This window comes from Aulonocara stuartgranti (assembly GCF_965226115.1).
Source record: "Aulonocara stuartgranti genome assembly, chromosome: 15".
NCBI lineage: Eukaryota > Metazoa > Chordata > Actinopteri > Cichliformes > Cichlidae > Aulonocara > Aulonocara stuartgranti.
Window position 1 is genome coordinate 5,439,640 of NC_138951.1, and position 18,972 is coordinate 5,458,611.

General features: G+C 39.6%; 1 protein-coding gene across 3 annotated transcripts in view; it reads right to left on the reverse strand.

Moving 5' to 3' along the window:
• The window catches only part of LOC309688687 (MAM domain-containing glycosylphosphatidylinositol anchor protein 2), a 201,327-nt gene that overhangs the window by 181,587 nt on the left and 768 nt on the right, over positions 1-18,972 (reverse strand). The window lies entirely within an intron of this gene.

The window sequence follows — 18,972 nt, forward strand, 5'->3', positions numbered from 1 at the left end:
ATAATAGCAGCACAATAAAAACCTAATCAAATTAAAGCTGGTACTTTAATCCAGAACTCATAATTTTATTTTAAATTAAATGTGCTAAAGCACAGGACGTCAAGTGAAAGGCGATATGTGTAAAAGTCTAAATAATTAGAGTCTGGACCTTATGAACAGAATGTGCTCCGAGTAGATGAACAGCATGAACACAGTTAAAATACAGCAATGCAATACTACGCAATAACACGATGCATTAATTTGACAGTAACTGACAAGCAACATTAAGAGAATCAAACAGCACCATATACTATAGGGGTATTCAACGGCACTGCAGTAGATGATGTTATTTTGTCTTCTCTCTGAACGTGTCAGTGACAAACGCTGCACTTAGTCTGCAATAAGAAAAGACATATATTGGAAATAAAACTGTTATATATCAATATATATATTTCGCATGGCTAGCTCTTATTATTTATGTGTGTTAGACCATTGTAAGCATTTTCTCCAATCAGCGAGGATCATTTTGTTTTGCAGCAGTATTGGATTTGTATATAATTTGTTCATCACTTTTGTGACTTTTCAGATATTTACTTCACTAGAATCAACACAAGCAAACTTGCTTTAAGTCTTCCATTAATCACATGTACACAATGATGGAAGTTTTTCTCTATATCGCCCGCTCCTAATTGAATCGGTTCATTTAAAAATCGAACCCTATTTCAGCTTCCTCGAGAAGATCTTTGCAGTACTCACAGCTGCAACTGGACTGTGTGTGACCATGCAATTTTATGCCATAATTTATTGAGTTTTAGCATATTATGTCATCAGACAAGCCAGTGAGCAATTCCCACAGCTGTTCCCCTCTTGGCGTTTTAATGACGTTATCATCGTGGCTTACTCCCACTTCGGCTGCGGCAAATAACCTTGTAACATGTACAACAAGCCACTTAATGGTGAAATAAATGAGTCATAGGCCTTCTCCCTCTTGTTTTCCCTGAATGAGCGTGCATATGTGTGTGTGTGTGAGAGAGAAAGAGAGAGAGAGCATGGGAGTGAAACATAAAGGAGCAGAAAGCCAGCCGTGCAAGTGTGATTCTTTCCATTTAAGTGTGAGTGAAGCGCACGGTTCAGAGTGCTCTTTTGTTCACTAACATCTTCCTTAGTAAACTGTGTTTGGGGCAATGACAAAAATCCCCTGATGTCTTTAAGGTTTCTTTCTGTCGCCACACTCTCACCTCCCCTCAAGAGTATGGAGGAGGTGAGAGAGAAAAAGCCTAAGCTGTCATCACAGTTTAGATCAGTGTCCAGCCTCAAGCCGCCGCTGCCTCCACACCCCTTGCCCTCTGCCCAAACCTCCAGCAGCCTATTACGCAATTTCTAAAACAAGGTCACGGAAATATCCCGAGATGAATCAAAATAGATAAACAACAGAGGAAGGAAAGAAAAGAAGGATCCTCTCCCTTCTCTCTCTCTTTCTGCCCATTACAGTGTGTGAATCAGCAGGAGGCCCGACTGCTGGAATAAGAGAGCTTGCAGAGGCTAACACATACAAATGTCCATGGACGACATTTACACAGGCACACACACAAATGTACATATTCACAGACAAGTGTCCGACACTGCCAGCTGGAGAGATTTTAACAGTTTTAACAGGACGTGCACCATCACGCCATCATGTTTGTGCACGTGTGACCAGTTGAGAACAATACAGCCTCTTTAAGTTCTTTTAGATTTAAGTTATCAGGACATAATGTCATCTGGTCATGAGAAAGTTTTAAGATTAATTTTAAATATAACCTAAATTTAAATTTAAACAACAACATGTGACGTTTAACACAGTGCTGCGATTTATTTAATGAGCACCTTTAGCAGCAATAAGAAGAAATCATTTTCAGTATGATGTTATCAGTCTCTCACATCATTGTGGTGTTATTAAGCTGGAAACCCTTTCAAACAAACTATACTTGTTCAGTTCTTTCTAATTGTGCTGTCATGAACTTTGACATTTTACATGCTGTAGCATCAGAGATGTAGCTCTCAAGGTTTTTTGCCGTGTCTCTGAGCATTACACAGTCTGACCTTGGGGTAAATTTGTTTGGATGTCGACTCCCAGTAAGCTTGGCAACTGTCTTGAATATATTTAATCTTCTTACTGTAGACTTCATGCTAGACTTCATATTGTTTGCAAATAGCATTGCAACAGTTGCTTCTCTAAGATCATTGCTGATGTCTTTCCTCGTTTTCACCGAGTTAAAGCACATCAGACCAGCACAGGGACTCCAACGTAATGACGATCAGTTAATCAAGCACATTAAGTTAGCAGGACCTCACTGATTCTGTATTTTGGTTTAGTTTTTATTAAATAAATAGTGACATTCTGTTATATGACACGTGTTGTTGTTCATCTGAGGTAGTATTTACTTTTTTTATGCTCTGATTTGTAAAACTGTAGACTTTAAAGAGTTTGCGCTTTCTTTTTAGCATGCTCATATGTGTGCTTGATCTAATGAGGAGAATTACTGTAAGGATTAATATTCACCTGCAGTTAAAATCTAATTTCCTAAACAAGGAATCCTCCTGAGTAAGCAACCCTATTATGACCCCCTCTTTGTCATGCATTATTAATCAACCTTCAGGTTAAAAAACTAGCTCTGGTACACTAAAGAAACGTCACACATTGTGTATTACACAGGGGATTAACATTAATTACCACAAAGGGAAAGAAAGCCTTGTAAATTTGAATGTTGAGAAGTCCAGACTACTTTGTAATGAAATCAATGACAACTGGAGCAGAAGATGAACATCACCTAAATCTCAATTAGTCGAAGAAGTTTATCAAAAACTGTTTAGTAATTAATTCGGGGCTAAGCGGCAAAGCTGTGTAGGCATCAGTAGCGTTTGTCTTTCCTTATTGATCGTTTTTCAGCTTCTTAATCTTTCTGCTTTTGCAAATGCAGTTTATGGCATCCTCTAGAAGGCAGTCATTCATTCTCAACTATGAATAATATGCTGGATTTAAAAAGAAGAACAATGCATCTTTGCCATTTTTGGATTCAAACTGAAAAAAAAGTAAAAAATGACTCCTTTAGAGTTATGTTACTTGTTGAAGGGTCAAATTACACTTTTTTTACACCGAATTTGGCCTTTTTGTGAATTTCCGAGGCATGACCTCACTTCCTGTTTACATTCTAAACAATCTAAAATTCACTTGATTAATTTTGTGACATTTTTAAAACTCTAAAATCATATTTGGCGGTCATGGATGACATCTCCCACAGTATTATCAGACAGAAGAATCAGTCAGTGAAAAAATACTAACAGCTATCATGCAAAACGCTCTACTTTTTAATTCCTTTTTGTGCTTGCTCCAAATGAGGCTCCAACTCCATATACTTTGGCTTTGACAGATCAAAGCGTTGCTAAGATGTGACCTCATTTCCTTTTTGGCAGCTCTGCCGCAGAATTCAAGTGGCTGCGACAACCGATGCATTCAAAAATCCATATGACAACTTTTGTGAGGCTTTGCCTGAAGATCATCTTTGCCAGTTTTGATGAAGAAAACGTGGTATCAGGAGAGAAGAAGAGAAAGAAGATAATGAAGGGGTGCATAAAGAAGCATTAAAAACACTAATGATGCCTATGCAGTTTCACTTCCTGACCCTGGATGAAAATAACTGTAGCTGCAATCCTTAAATATACCAGCTGTAAGAACTGAACGTGCCATGTCTGTGCCGCAAACACAGCAGCGCATCTCCACAGGAGTATCCAGTATTACAACACAATACTGCAAATAACTTAAATCCTCATTCTGCTGCTTGTTTAGAAGCTATTATTGATGTATTAATCATTCCTTACATAATCAAAGTTCAAACTACAGCAGCTAAACTGCCTTAATTAAATTCTGATGGTCTTCCATGGCTTAGGCACATCTCCACCCATCAGGGACAGTTTAACTTCCCCTCATACTTTCGAGCTTCTGCCCTAAAGCTGTATCTGCTCCACAAGTGAACAATAATTTCCCCAATCTTCCTAACAGCTGTCACTAAAAAAAAAATCAACGTTTATTAACGAGGAAAATTGTGGTGAGCACAGTGTGCATCCTCAACTCTGTGTTCCTCTACGACTGCCACGCATGTGTACGGTCTTGTCATTACATGTTAATGGGCTTTCCCCTAACGCTACAGCAGAGCAGAGAGACAGAGCCTGTGATGGAGAGAACAGGGAACCATTTGATGTTTGCCAGTTGAAAGAATAAGCCTTCCTTTGGGTTGTGCTTTCCACAGAGGCATGCTGGGATTGAAAGAGCGCTTGCCCAGGGCTAAAGGGGATTTTTGGTGGGCGTCACACATCCAATTACCTCGGTAGCATCATAGAAATCCACGGGGAACGCACACAACAACAGACACACACATTCACAAAAGTGCACGCGTGCACCCACACATACATCAACATGTAAGACACCCACTACAGGAGGCACTCACCGCAGAGGGGGGGCAGCCACATTTTGCTATTCTGCTTCAGCTGGATCACTAGCTACAGAATTCATGAATATTATCAGCATGTGTTGATATGTGGCTTATGATATAAATATGGATAGCAATATGGAAACACCACCCAGGTCCCACCTCTTTGGAGAGCATTACTAATGCATTCAGAGACTCTATTACCAGATTTGCATGGACTCCTCTGATGAGCCAAGAGGAGCCGCACATCCACTAATATGTTGAGGTTTATTGGCGTATTTATAAGCTGTTTTGAAGTCTTCGGTTCTTGTGGCAGAAGCAGGGATTTCTAGCTGTTTAATATCCACAACTACAAACTTAACAACAAACTTAATAACTACATGGTTCCACATCAGCACACCGAGCACAGAAACCAGCAAAACTCAACTCATTTAAATCACAACATCCTGGAATGAAAGAATTCAGTATATGTTTTATTACATCTACCTACACTAGTTAATGATTTTAATATTTCCTTTTACTTTAAAACAGGGTCCCGAAGGCAAGAGGGAAATCATATTCCACCAGACCATCCAATAAAATTGATTTTGTAGTATATTTTTAATTATACAAGATTAGTCATTTCGTTTAATAACATGATGAAATGGCCTAGAGCACCACTTCTCCTTTAGTGAAGCTGATAAATCTCTGATATCTGTGTAGTGTTAAGTCACCTGTGTCACCACAGGGAAATACACTAGATGCGTTTGATTAATACACCTACAACATAACAAAAAGAGGCACGCATTAACATTTATTTCAATCCTGCAGGTAATATGGATATCGAATGTCTGTGGTCAAAATCAGCTGGGAATCTATGTTTACTATTTTTTAGAATAAATCACTAAAATACTGATGTTCTTCTTGAAGAACTTGGGACTGACACAGCAGTCCCTAAACAATCAAATCGACTATTGATCTGCAATTTCACACAATCAAGCTAACCCCCAATTGAGCTTGGAGGATAAAATCCACGGTGAGTCTGGCTGTTAGCATCAGAAAGAAAAAAAAAACGCTGTTGAGGGAAGCTTTTCTGCTTTGCGGAGAGACCTTTGATTACAACCAAAAGACAGACAGATATAAACTGTGCTCCAACATATATTTTAGCAACCGTCGCATGGTAATCACATGGCTGAAGAGGCGCTAGAAAGCTCGAACAAGACCGTTTCTTATTCTTAGGAAGTACGCTGAATAAAAAGGGAGTAATATTATTGTAAACAAGGGAAATAGCAATGGAGGGAATCTGGGAGAAGCAGAAATGATGAAAATAAGGCCAGGAGGTCAGCTTAAGCTGTGAACATGGCATTTGAGGAGGCTTCCTTTAGGCTTCAGTCAGCTTAAGATTAAACACATCTAACTGACATGAAAGACAAGTAAAAAGGACTACCAACTGTCTCTCTCTATTCAGATATTTGGGCAAGTGAGGTTGGTATTTCTTAAGACTGGGAAAACTCTGTTTGGCTCTGAATTCAACTGATTCTCACTGTTTCATATATGCATGACATTCTGTATGTTGATCTCTGTGAAACAGGAATTCGCCATAACTGCTAACATTTTAAGAGATCAGTGTCAAATATGCATGTACATCAGAGTCTGTTACCCTGTGCCCAGTATGATCACCTCATCAGAAATATACAGTCGTGTGAAAAAAGGTTTCTATGCAGTCCAGAGCAAAATTAAGCAGTCAGGTGTTGTTAAGCAAATGTACTTGATTACCTGATCATCAGTGAGTGTGAGGTCCTCTATAAAAGCTGACGTCTTGCCAGTTTGCTAGTCTGGAGCATTCAGGTATGCGCTAACACAAACCCACAATCTTTCCAGCAGTGGCAAATATACTGTCACCTCAAGACATAATCTGCAATGCTCCAAAAAGTCAAAGAGCTATATCTTAGACTCTACAGGCCTCAGTTAGCATGTTAAATGTTAAAGTTCGTGACAGCACAATTAGAAAAAGACTGAACAAGTATGGGTTGTTTGGAAGGCCTGACAAGAGAAAGCCTATTCTCTCTAAAAGAACATGGCAGCACGGCTTAGGTTTACAAAGCTGAATCTGAACAAATCACAGATCTTATGGAACTAAGTTCTTTGGACAAAATGGACAGCACTACGTTTGGCTAAAACCAAACAGCATATTAGCACAAACTCTTAACACCCACAGTGATGCAGGAGCTGTCATTTAGGTCTGCTTTGCAGCCACAGAACCTGGGCACATTATAGTCACTGAGTTGACCAACAACTCCTCTGTATACCAAATTATTTTAGAGTCAAATTTTAGGCCATCTGTCCAACAGCTAAAGTATAGCCCAGAATGGGCAATACAACAGGGCAACAAACCCAAGGAGAGCAGCAAAACTCCTACAGAACCCCCGAAAAGAACAGAGTCCTGTGAAAATCTTATTTATCATATGACTGTAACTACAGGCGGCAGCAGTGCAGACAGCAACTTTGATAATTGGTAGCAATATGCTATACAGAAATGCAATAAATGCAAAACTGTGATGTTTATTTCTTGAAACAACATTTGACATCATTTCTCTAAATGTAAGTGCAATAGCCACTAAATCGCATGTGCATCATCTGATGCACTCTTCCTTATTTTTCTAAGGCTTTACCAACCTTCATATAGTCACTCTTGGTTCCTCCTTTTCTGCAACGCAATAATTTCATCTAAAGTAAATTCTATTCAACATTTATTTGCCTCAGCTCTAACACAGCCTGTTCAGCTCATTCAGTATTGTTTCAAGTGCCCATAAAAGCTGAACATAGTGGCACAGAAGAGCAGACTAATGCTTTGGTGGTCTAGGCTAATTACAGAGAGATGCAGACATGTTGTTCATGTTAGATGAAGTGGAATATACTGCAGTTATTAGTTTTATTTATATAGAAAAGCGACAATTGGGAGCACTTTATTTTGATATTTGTTTGAGCGAGAGTTACAGCAGGCTTTCTAACAAGTGTAGATATGAACAAATTGGAAGTTAGTTAGTAAAAAAGTTTAATCATGAACATTTATTGATAATTACACAGAAGAATTCTTAGTAGCAGGTAGGGTTTCTTGGGGTACAGAACAAGACAAATTTTAAATCTGTAGGTTCTGACCTGATGTCAAAAATCTGAACTGGCCAAAGAAACTGCAAGCTCTCCAAAAAGAAACACATGTGATGCTGAGCAGACACATATAGACTCGTTCAAGAGCCACCGCTAATTACTGCAGCACAAATCTTGGATTTCTAAGTGGGCGCTGCTGACAGCACGAGTCAACTAGTTTTTCTCAGATTCTGGGCATTTCTTGTTCTGAACAGCTGATGCGTGGCTACTATACTTAAATTGAGCAAAGCCTTTGCAGAAGTGTTCAGGATAAACACGAGGGAAGACAGCAGACGTGCAGGACTGGGCAAAAACTCTGCGAGATCTGCATTATACCTTCCTTCCTCCACCTTTTTCCACTGAACAAAATCTCAATGAAGAAGTGCTTTGCGTACTAGAGATGACTTTGCTTGCTTTGGCATAGGAAGCCATTAACTGACAGTGCAGGGCTTGAGGTTATCCCCATGGGTATAACAGCCTCTGGGATATACTGTGTCTGGTGGAGAGATGAAGAGAGCATGGCGCTAAAGAGATTAGTTATTACATCGTGAATTTCTGTTAGAAGAATAAGGTTTTTAGATACTATTGAGGGATACACAGAAAGCTAAATAACAAAAAAGGGCTTAGCACTCAGTTGGATATCCTTTTAAAAATGGTGGGAGGTGCAGTAAGTATAAAAGCAAGTACAAAAGCATACATAATGACTAAATCACACGTTCACAGGCACTTTCAGGCACGTTCGCCATCCATGATGAGTCCTGCTTCGACAGAATGATGTGTGAACATGGTCATAAATCACACTGCTAAATTAATATCTCAGCAAAGTGTTGCCCTAGATAGATGAAAAAGCACGCACGCACACAGAAAACGAGTACACATCCTTCCACACTCACACAAACTGCACGGTCATCTGTGTTAAAATTTCACAGTGCCTGTGCAGAGCCACAGTACAACTCCACAGGCTCGGTCTCCTTTTGCCAATAGGTTACTGCCTACATTTAAGAGAAGAGGGGAAAAATGCATTTTCACTATTAGGTGGGGAGAAGAGTTGTTAGGAGATTTATGCAAAGTTGTCTCTATAGGAAGGTCCCCCATTCTGCGTTGCATGGCATGTTTGGCATTTATTCTGAAGTGAAACTACTGAAGTCATCATTGTCAACAAAGGTACTTTGCTACTGTTCCTTCTTGTCAGAGAAGCTTAAGCAGTATTTTCTAAAAAGATAACTAAGCTCCATCCTAGAGTTGCCTCAGCAATGAAACAGTGCTGAATTTTGAAGAGACTCTGTCTCAACACCCCCACCAACCCAACCTTCTACCACCACCACCCTCGCCTCATCATCCCCTCCCAACACCACCCCCACTCCCCCGACCCACTCCACGCCACACAGCAATTTTATCTGCTCTCTTGCGCAATTGTAAGGATGCTGCGAGAAGCTTGCGCTTCTGCAATCACTTCACATTTGTTTCAGCGATTGATTTGCTGGCATGTGAGGGGAAGGAGAGAATGTGGGTAGGCTGCGAGGGAGAGAGGGAAGGAAGAAGCGAGCGAGGAAGGCAGCGGTGAAGTCAGAGGACGTGCAATGCCAGGCTCACATACTGTCACCATGACAACAGACATCACTTCACAGGAGCAGCACTTAGGAAGGATGCCTGTGTGGGCTGAAGTGACATAGTTGAAGGTTGGCATTAGCCTCTTGTGGGTGCCACAACGTACCAATCCTTCCCTGGCTTTCTTTTTTTGTTTTGTTTTTTATTTCCTGCACAGTGCTGCTAAAAGGATCTCTGTTGCTCTTGTAAGCCACCTATTGGGATTGCTGAGTGATTTGTACTTCATGTGTGTAAATGTAGGTCCTGCCAGTTTGTCTTAACAAAGACAATTCAATCGAGCAAGATGCATAACTTGAGACAGGAGTAATTCATATTCAATGAGGTGCTTTCATCATTCGTGTCACTTTGAAGCTGGGTAACATGTATAATTCTCTGTAATTTGAAGTGATGCCAATTGTGGAAATGATAACTCAAGATATAAAAACACATTCAGAGTGAAAAGAGCTTGAAAGCCAAGTCGCTGAATACATCTTAAAAATATACTGTATATACTGTATTTGCAGGCTTAACAAATATAATAGCAGTATAAGGTTAGCAGTTGTTATAGCTCATGTGATATTGAAAACCCATGAATTATCGATGTACAAAATGAATTTTGACACAGTCTTTTGCAATAACAGTCACTTTGTCTCATTCTCTGGAAGCATAAATACATCTGTTTATTCCATTTATGCACAAATTCTAAACCTGGGTAAAGGGGTATTTTCATCTGTTCTTATCAACATGCACCATATACAGTTACAGCTCCTCACTATGCATCTGGTCTTGTTTATCTATCCCTATACAGCATACAGCACTCATGAGCTGAACAAGCTGCAAAGCATATAACAGACAAACTGTGTCATGAGTATATGTTAGAAAAAATGAAATTTAGTGCGGAATGTGATTAACTAAATTCAGCTAATGAGTTTAATTTCAGATACAACAAAGCAAATACAGTGTGAGATGTTAATGAATGATTCACTTAGCTGTGAGTCAGAGCTTTTGATCCATTTTGCAGAAAACCGAAACAATCCTCACCGTGATATTGGTGACGTGGAGTCAATCTATGGGCCGATCCATTCAGTTTAGTTCTGAGATGTTCTGTGTTTACTTCACTATCTCACAGCAGCAGCTAATGGCAGGGGCTAATGTAGCACAGGAAAAGCTAACAGCAAAAGGTCAGTAATTCTGAGGTATTCGAAGCAAGGCCAAAAGCTTTTATTTGAATGTTCGGTAGGGGTGGGTGATATATCCTCAACAATATTTAAAGAAAATCTGCCATGATATCTATAACAATATACTGTAGGGAAAAATACTAAACAGCTTTATCAACACTTTCAGCTTAAAGAGAGTAGCATTTATATATCTAAGTAAATGAGGAGCATTTCCTATTCTTTGCTGATATTGTCATTAATAACAGACAGAATTCAAAGTGTGGACCTACTGAAACAAGGTGCTAGCAGCAGCGTTACTGTGATATAGCAGCAACACAGCTTTATGTCCAGTGATGCAACATGGGTCAAATGTAAGAATAAAAGTAGCCTAAGTAGCTACTTAAAGTCCCTCGTTTCCACCATGCATCACTAATTTCAAATCAAACTAGCGAGTGCTGCAGCAGTGCTCAATTGAGTCATTTGTTTCCTTTTGGGTTCAAATTCAAATTCAAATTTTATTTGTTACGTACACAGTCATACACAGTACGATATGTAGTGAAATGCTTGGACAACTGCTCGTGACCTAAAGAAAACAAAAAAGAAAAGGCTATGAATAAGATAGGAAATAAATATGAAAAATTAAAAAGGGTAAATTTAACTAGGAAGGAATAAAATATAAATTAAGGTTAAAAATGAAATAACTGTACAACACAAATTAGAATGAAGGGTAAATTTAACTGGGAAGAATAAGATAAAATATATAAATTAAAGTTGAAAATAAAATAACTGTACAACAAAATACACAATACACAATATAGAACTATATAAGAATGTATGAAGAAATCTAAATATAAATAAATATATACACAATAACAGCAGCTGTACAAGGGTTGCGCATCAAAAGCTGCTAGCATCTCCTCTGCCTGAGTCTTCTTAGCCTGTTTGTACTCAACTATGTGTTTTTGCCCCAAGTGTTGAAACAAGTTTGTTCCCACCTTTACGGGGACCACTTGTCTTGCATGTTTTGGCTTTATTTATTTATTTATTAAATTTACTCTTTACGTTCATTCTGAGAGAACTTATAAGGACACTAGTTGGAACTAGAGCTGTGCACGAAAAAGGGAAAACTAGCCCAACTCCAAGTAACAGCAGTGTGCAGCAGCCTAATGAGTGTCTTTATGAACCAAATAAATAAATAGTTTTTACATACTTTTATTTCATTCGTGTTAATTTATATTCTATAAATATGTTTAAGTTGAACCATATGTTACCTAAATCACCAAAGTATGATCTACTTTACAAGTATAGTCGTTACAATAACACTGGTATCAGACCAATACATGGTATCAGTAAGCATCCAGAGTTAAGATATCATTCTCATAATAGAAATGGAAACAGCTGGCTGATTGCATCCATAGTAAATTTGTTGTTGTAACCTCTCACATTTGGAAGTGGTAATATTTACTCTGTTGTATGTTTATTCCTTCTTACTGTAAATGTTCGAGTGAAGTGTTGCATTTTTTACTCCAGTAAAGACCTACCACTATGACTGCTTACTCTGGAAATGTAATGCTCTATAAACTGACAACCGTGTTCATTCACTCTGTCTTACTAGAATTGTTTTTTTATGGGTGGAGTTCATTGAAGTCCATGCACTAATAATAAAAATAGCAACAAAACAAAATGAATGGGTGATGGAGATGTCAGTCCGACGCAGTTTTTCTATCCTCAGGTAACACATTATGGAACATCCTTCGTGGGTGGACTAACAGTATGCAGGGGATTTGAGATAATGCAAAACAGCAGCACTCCCTCACCTTCTCTAAAGAAAACTCCTCTTTTTTTTTTATCCAATTCCAGAGTGCGAGCAGAAAATAGGAATCATTTTTCAAAGCAGATTTGCATGAGGCCAGTGTCAGAATACGCTAGCAGTGCATGTAAATCTCCATCTTTTATGCTTAAACTGGAGCCATAAATGACATTTACAGATCAGTGTCATTCATATGTAGCTGTTGGCAATGTTTACTTTATAGGTATTGAGTATAGCACAGAAAGGAAATGACATCGTGAAAGATGATGGATCACATGAAGAGTCCTTGTCTGACTGGAACATGGGATGTCACATTGCATTACATGGTCAGCATGCCCTGATACTTAAAATTGTACAAAATAAAATTCTATTACTGTCAGGAAACATATTAGGCTACTGTATTATCCACTAGCATCACTAGATGTGTTTAGACCATAGAAATGTGGAGAACCATAAGAACAATAAATATTGCACTTCCTTATCTAACTATAAGCAATCACGTCAGGGTTGGCAGATTACTTTTCTAGGCTCACTACTGCTTTTGGTCAATACTGCAGTAGTTAATAGTATTTAAATATTAATTACCTGCATCTGTCTAAATGACAGTCCCTTCACAGATGTTCCAGTTATCTCATGTAAACGGCATAAGAGACTGGGGGTGAAAAGAAAAGGGAGCATTCTGCACTGCCAAAGAGAGTCTTGTTCTGGAATTAACATCTGTCATACGTCATGTTGCAAATGCACCATAGTTATTGACCAGTCTGGCTTCTAAAGCCAAGATATTGTAGGTTTAATTTATCTGAGTTTAACCATGTGCCTGTCGACATGCGGATATTAACACTATTACATGAAATGAAATCACTACAGATAAAAGCTTTGCAATTGAACACTTTAATATTAGCAGGACCAAAGTTTGACATTTAAGATTTCAATCTTGTTTTTAATGATTCAAGGTGAAAAATGACCACTTCATGAAAATGTCAGGAGACAAAAGGAAAATATCTGTTTTGGTTGAGTGCAGGGGAGGGGGCTTCTCTGCAGATTAGAGGGCATGCAAGACTTCATTAAAAGCACAGAATAATTAAATAAACTACAAAGTAAAGGTTGGTCCAGACATGCACCAGAAAGTATCTTAATGAATGAATGAGGACAACATCATTAGCAGCAGGTTCCTGTCCTCGGTACTGTGTAGGGGAGGAAAAGTAGCTCAGGGTTTGGGGATGTGGGCTTAACAGTTCAAGCAGCCAGCCAGGTTACAATAAGCTTCTTTTGGTCTGTGGTAGGGATTTGGCCTTGAATGATCCAGAGGTAAATTGTGTTCCTGAACTTATCCAAATCCTCAAAGCAGGAGGAGGAGAGTATTACAGCTGTTCATGATGTGTGCAAAATAGCCAAAGCTGCATTATATATATTTTTTATAGTTTGGATCACAAATCTTGAAGAAAAATATTACACTCCATGAACATCCATACTGAAAGCATATTCAATTCCTACTGGCTGTGCACAACTCTATCTTGGCTTTCAACTATGGAGAAGTATTCAATTGCTTATTTCCTGTGCAGAGGACATTGTTGTAGTTGACAATACTGTTAAAATCCCCACTACTGTACAACCCTAAAGCTTACAACTCTGTGTCCAATTCTGCCTTCTGCCAAGCTACGCAAAGTATCTTTCAAAATTTCCAAAAGAGGCACAGAGAGCGCACACAGACACACATCCCACAGGATCACAACCACAGGCAACAAACATGACCTCTTGGCTTCACAGCTAAGCGCCATGTCACCGAAAAACAATTTAAGGGCCTATCCAGAGATTTACATGAGTGGTATGTCTACAACAAAAAACAGTTCAATACAAAAGAATATCTCCTGCAGCTCTGAAGCCTCAGAAAGTCTGAGAAAATTGATCATCACGTTGATGTCATAGAACTTACTCCAGCTTTGAATTGGAAGCAAAACAAGTCAATGTTAAAGGAAGAAGGAAGTTTGAAGGACAGGTCACTAGGCAGCAAGGACTAAATAAATTTGGTTACAGTAAAGTACTCTGCATTAAACTGCTATTATAGTGTACCTATTGTAATCTAAAACACAGTATAGTTTTACAGTGTTAATTGTTCGGTTTCTTTTACACCGTTCATTAAGTGTTTCTACAATAACCCCCTATAAAAGCCAATGCCTGAATTTAATTTCTTATCTTTCATAAATTTAAAGAATATAAGTTTGTCACTATTCCTGTACTCCTTGCATTGCACAGCTAAAGGAGTACTAATGCTTTCAGCATTTTAAAACACCCTGAAGATAAACACTTGCTGGGACTCATTAATTGCCTGAGAAGTCATAATCACATGTTGCTAGCTAAACATTAGCACTGCTCTGAGCCACAAAAGCCCCCCAAAACTTTAATCATATCCACACATAGAACAGGAAGCGGCATGGGTCGATTTTCTGTGTTTTTCCTCCCAGATTTGTGACCTGGGAGGCCTGATGTCTATCTGCTCAGCCTCCCATATGTTCAATTACAAGCTGGTTGTTTCATGGATACGCGACATGGGCATAGCATCTAACATGTCATTAGAATGGAAGCTCCTTGCTGTAAATAAAGATACAAAGTTCGATAAAGCAAACTGTCGGTGACAACACAGCTAATCACTTAAATCACCCTTACCAGGGTGTACTTAACCATTTTAAATAAGCAAACAAATGCAAAGTGGCTAAAGCTAAAGTTATCCAGAAGCCTCAGAATGAGCAATCAATGCATCAAAGCAGTTTTGAGGAAAATTATGGAGGTGAGTGAAAAAGAGAAAAGAGTATGTTCTATTATCTGGTGAATTTATAAACATGCTGGAAAATGATGGAGTTACTTCATATTTGTTTTTTGTGTGAATCTGTTGCACCTGCTTTTGGTTAGATTTGTAAGGTAAAGGTGGGTTTGGAGCACTTCACACACCACTTTATTTTAAGCTGTTTAAATGAAAGATGATCAAGTATCTTAGAGCAGTTTGGGGAAGATTGCAAAGTTTAATAATTTCTTTAGGCAGTGAAGAAAAGTTGATTGTTGTTGCATTTGCTGTCATTTATAGTTCTTAAAAAGAAAATCAAAATTGGCAAAAATCAATATGAGCAGGTCATCCTAAGTTAAAAAAAATCAGACATCAGAGGCACCCAAGTAATTGCTTTTTTACGAGTCTTATACTCCTTGCACCACACATCTATAACAGTACTGCTGTTTTCAACATTTTAAAACATCCTCAAGATGAATGCTTGCTGGGACTGATTAATTGCTTTAGGAGTCTCAGTCCTGATGCTCTGCTAGCTAAGTAACAAAAACTTGAACCAGCAACATCCCGACCAACCAAAGTCTAGGACATAAAAAATGTCCATGGACAGTGTGTTGCATTTTTACATTTTTTTCTTCAAAGGCATCAGCATTCAGGTGTATTTACAAAAGGCAGTGCATTGTTACCATGTACGGTTTGGTGATGGACTTTTACCCATACTAAAAATCAGATCTGCTCATCCTCTCTTGCTCCAGTAGGCATACTAATTGATAATAAGAATACCTGTGAAAAAAGAATAGTATTTGATGGAGCACCGCTTTAACTTGAATTTGGAGAGATTATGAAATCTGGTTTCCAAAATTCACCACAATGGAAAACATGTTTCACCTTAATCACACTGTATTAGGGTATTAAAGTAAAACTGTCAAGGATTATCCAGTGAGAACTGAGTACGGCAGGAGTGCTTCAGACTTCAAGATCAAACATTGTCTCTGCACTGTATATTCAGTGCCAATCTCAGAGGACTGGGTCCAAAGAGAACTGACATTCGGTTTGATTAAGTTGGTGCTATCTGAAGCCCCACCCAGGGGTACATAGTAATCCCCAATGTGCACAGCAAAGAGTTCCACTGCACCAGATTGCTTGTTCTGGGCTATACTGAGCTGCATATCCTATTTTACCACTGATTGAAGCACATATACTGTAGACGTCCATCCGTACAGTTTCCCTCCAGAGAGTGGGGGGAGAGACAGGAAAGAGATAGACAGGCAAGGAAACAGAGACAGAAAGTGAGAGGGAGGAGAAGCGATAGAGTTATCCGTGGTCTCATTACGGTGGGAAATGTGAGGGTCCCGATCCAAGGGAATGATGAAGGACTCTGTGGAGGAGGCCTCTGAGAACCAACAAAGACGGCTTTAGTTTCACTGGCAGAATGCATTTGCATAGCTTAGAAGCCAAAGCGTCTGAACCGGGGCTCATGAAAAGAAACCCCACCAATTGGTTGGACTTCAATGCAAACGAGAGAGAGGGAGAGCAAGTGAGAAATGGGGAGAGCAAGGCGAAGCGAGTGAGGGAGAAGTGGAATGGGAGGGGAAGCAGCAGGAACTTTTTTCTCTTAAGTAGCAAAACACAAACGAGATCGGGAACATCTGCACATCCCATGGAAGCTGTCGCCGACTGACTTTGATGCAAAGAGAACATACTGAGGAAGAACATCTCCAGAAAAGTAACACGCATAACAACACTTCCGAGATATCACAGGAGCCATGTTCCCTTGTAGTCTTTTGATATTGTTATTTAGTACAGCTTGGTTGCCATTACACATTAATGTCATTTGAGAATATTTCCAGGTTTGTACGCATTGGGATAGCTCCATTTTGCTATGATGGTGGAGCAGTTATTGGCCTACTGGATATCTGGAATGCAACAAATATTAGACATGGGCATAATAGAGCAATCTTCTGGAGAAGTGTGAAAAAAGAGGCAAGAATTAGGGAGGGAGTGGAGTGAGAGGAGCAGATGTTGTACTTTAGTGGTGTCTCCTTTTCCCACTGTGGCCTGAAGTCATGGAGGGATGACTAGCCTTCATCAATCCTCTTTAATGACTCTGGCAGCACCACTTAACACACTAGTATGTGATTTCTTCATTACTACACCATGATTCCACCATTTACTCGGCCGATGATGACGTACAGCAATGCTCAGGGATAAAACTAATCGCTGAAAGTCTCATTTTTGCAAATTGTCCCATTTGTAAGCACTGGGGTCAATTTAGAAATTGTGGGAAGGAAAGATAGGAGATGGTTTGAGTGTAACAAAAAGAAGATAATGAAATCTAGTGGGGTGAATATTGAAATGCAGTTCACCATGTGAAACTAAGAATATCTATTGCTAATTTGTTTGTTTTTTTTACTCCAATTTCAAAGATGTGACAAATGTAGTGCAGCGCAGTGAAGCTTTGCTCTGCCTGAAAGCTTTCGTGAAATCCTGGTAACTGCTACTTTCATGTGTCAACCCTTCTCGCATTACCCAGTCACCCACTCACTGCCTTTCACCTGGTGCACAATTCCCACACCCTCCATGCGTCAGACCCTTCAGTGCATACATTGACGGGGACATGCAAATGTTTTGCCACTATCAATAATAAATGTTGACTTTTGAACCTCACCAATAGATTTTTTTTTTACTGACAGCGCTTCCCAAGAGATGCACGCAGCTTGCTTTAAGCATAGTTTAGAGGTTTTTGCCGATACCTTGTCATTTTTCAAAAGAATAGAATAACAGTTTGAGATTGAGAACCTATACCTGTCTACCTGTGCAGCTCATCTCCCATTACTGTGTTAGTGGGATTAGAAAGCAAGACTTATGCAAATCTTTACTGAGGCACACAAATTTTGGAAAGTCGGGGGGGCTGACAGAGCTCAGGGGAACATTTTAGCCTGCACAACATACATGCAAACACAGAACGTCCAAACAGTTCCATCTGCTAAACCTTCCCCCCACCCACCCGGTCCCTTCTGCTGCTGCTACAAGCCCAACACCTACCACTCTCTCAACATCATATCAAACACTATGGGCTACGACTCCTTCTAATGAGCTTGCACATGCTGCACCGTAGACTGTTTGCTCACACCAAGAATCCACAGCTTTAATCAGACATCAGTTTTGATAGTCAGTGTCATGCCTGCCTGACCTGAATATATCTCGCAAGGCCGCTTTAGTGGTTATTGAATCGAGCAAAAGCAATGATTTCTTTAGGCATCAATGTTTGATGAGAACTTCTGCCCTCGGGCTTAATACGTAACTCGAGTAATTCGCTAACTCCAAACAACAACACCTAAAGTACAAATCTGAGACTGCTTAATGAGTGCCGCTTTGAGGTTTGAAGATGATATAAAATCAATGTGTGTGTGTGTGTGTGTGTGTGTGTATGCGCACCCTTCGCATTTTCAGATGTGATTCAATGTGAAATAACGCTCCAACAGGTGTCAGGTGTGGGAGAAATAAGGTAATTGGAATAACTGTATAAGCAAATGAACAGTCATGCCACGGCTGCTGGGGCATATGCTGTGATTTATTATCTCATTTACCTCCTTTCTCCAGAGGAGGAGAACAGATAAAATCCTGGCGCATCATTGGTCAGATGCAACACCATGACTGTTCCTGTCATGCTCACAGTAACCTTTTCTTGCTACATCATCTCTGCGCTCACACTCACACACCATGGCAACAAAGATCTTTTGAAGCGCTTGGCAACGGCCTCTGAAACGTACAATCCCACATCTTAACTTGACCTGACAATGTCCCCTAACAGCCACTGTTACTACAGAGAGGTCAGGGCTGTCCAACTCAAGTCCATGTCCCATGTTAGGGCACATGAATCACTCAGAGTGCTGCTGTTGCTGCTGCTGCCGGTGCTCTGTGGATGACGATTCACTTGAGATATGATCTGTGCCACTGGTTGCACAACCACAGACGGAAATGTGTGCTCCTTGCTAAGCGTGTTTATTGGGAGAGGGAGACAAATTCAGACAGACAGACATACGAAAGAGGTGGGCAGACTGATCCACC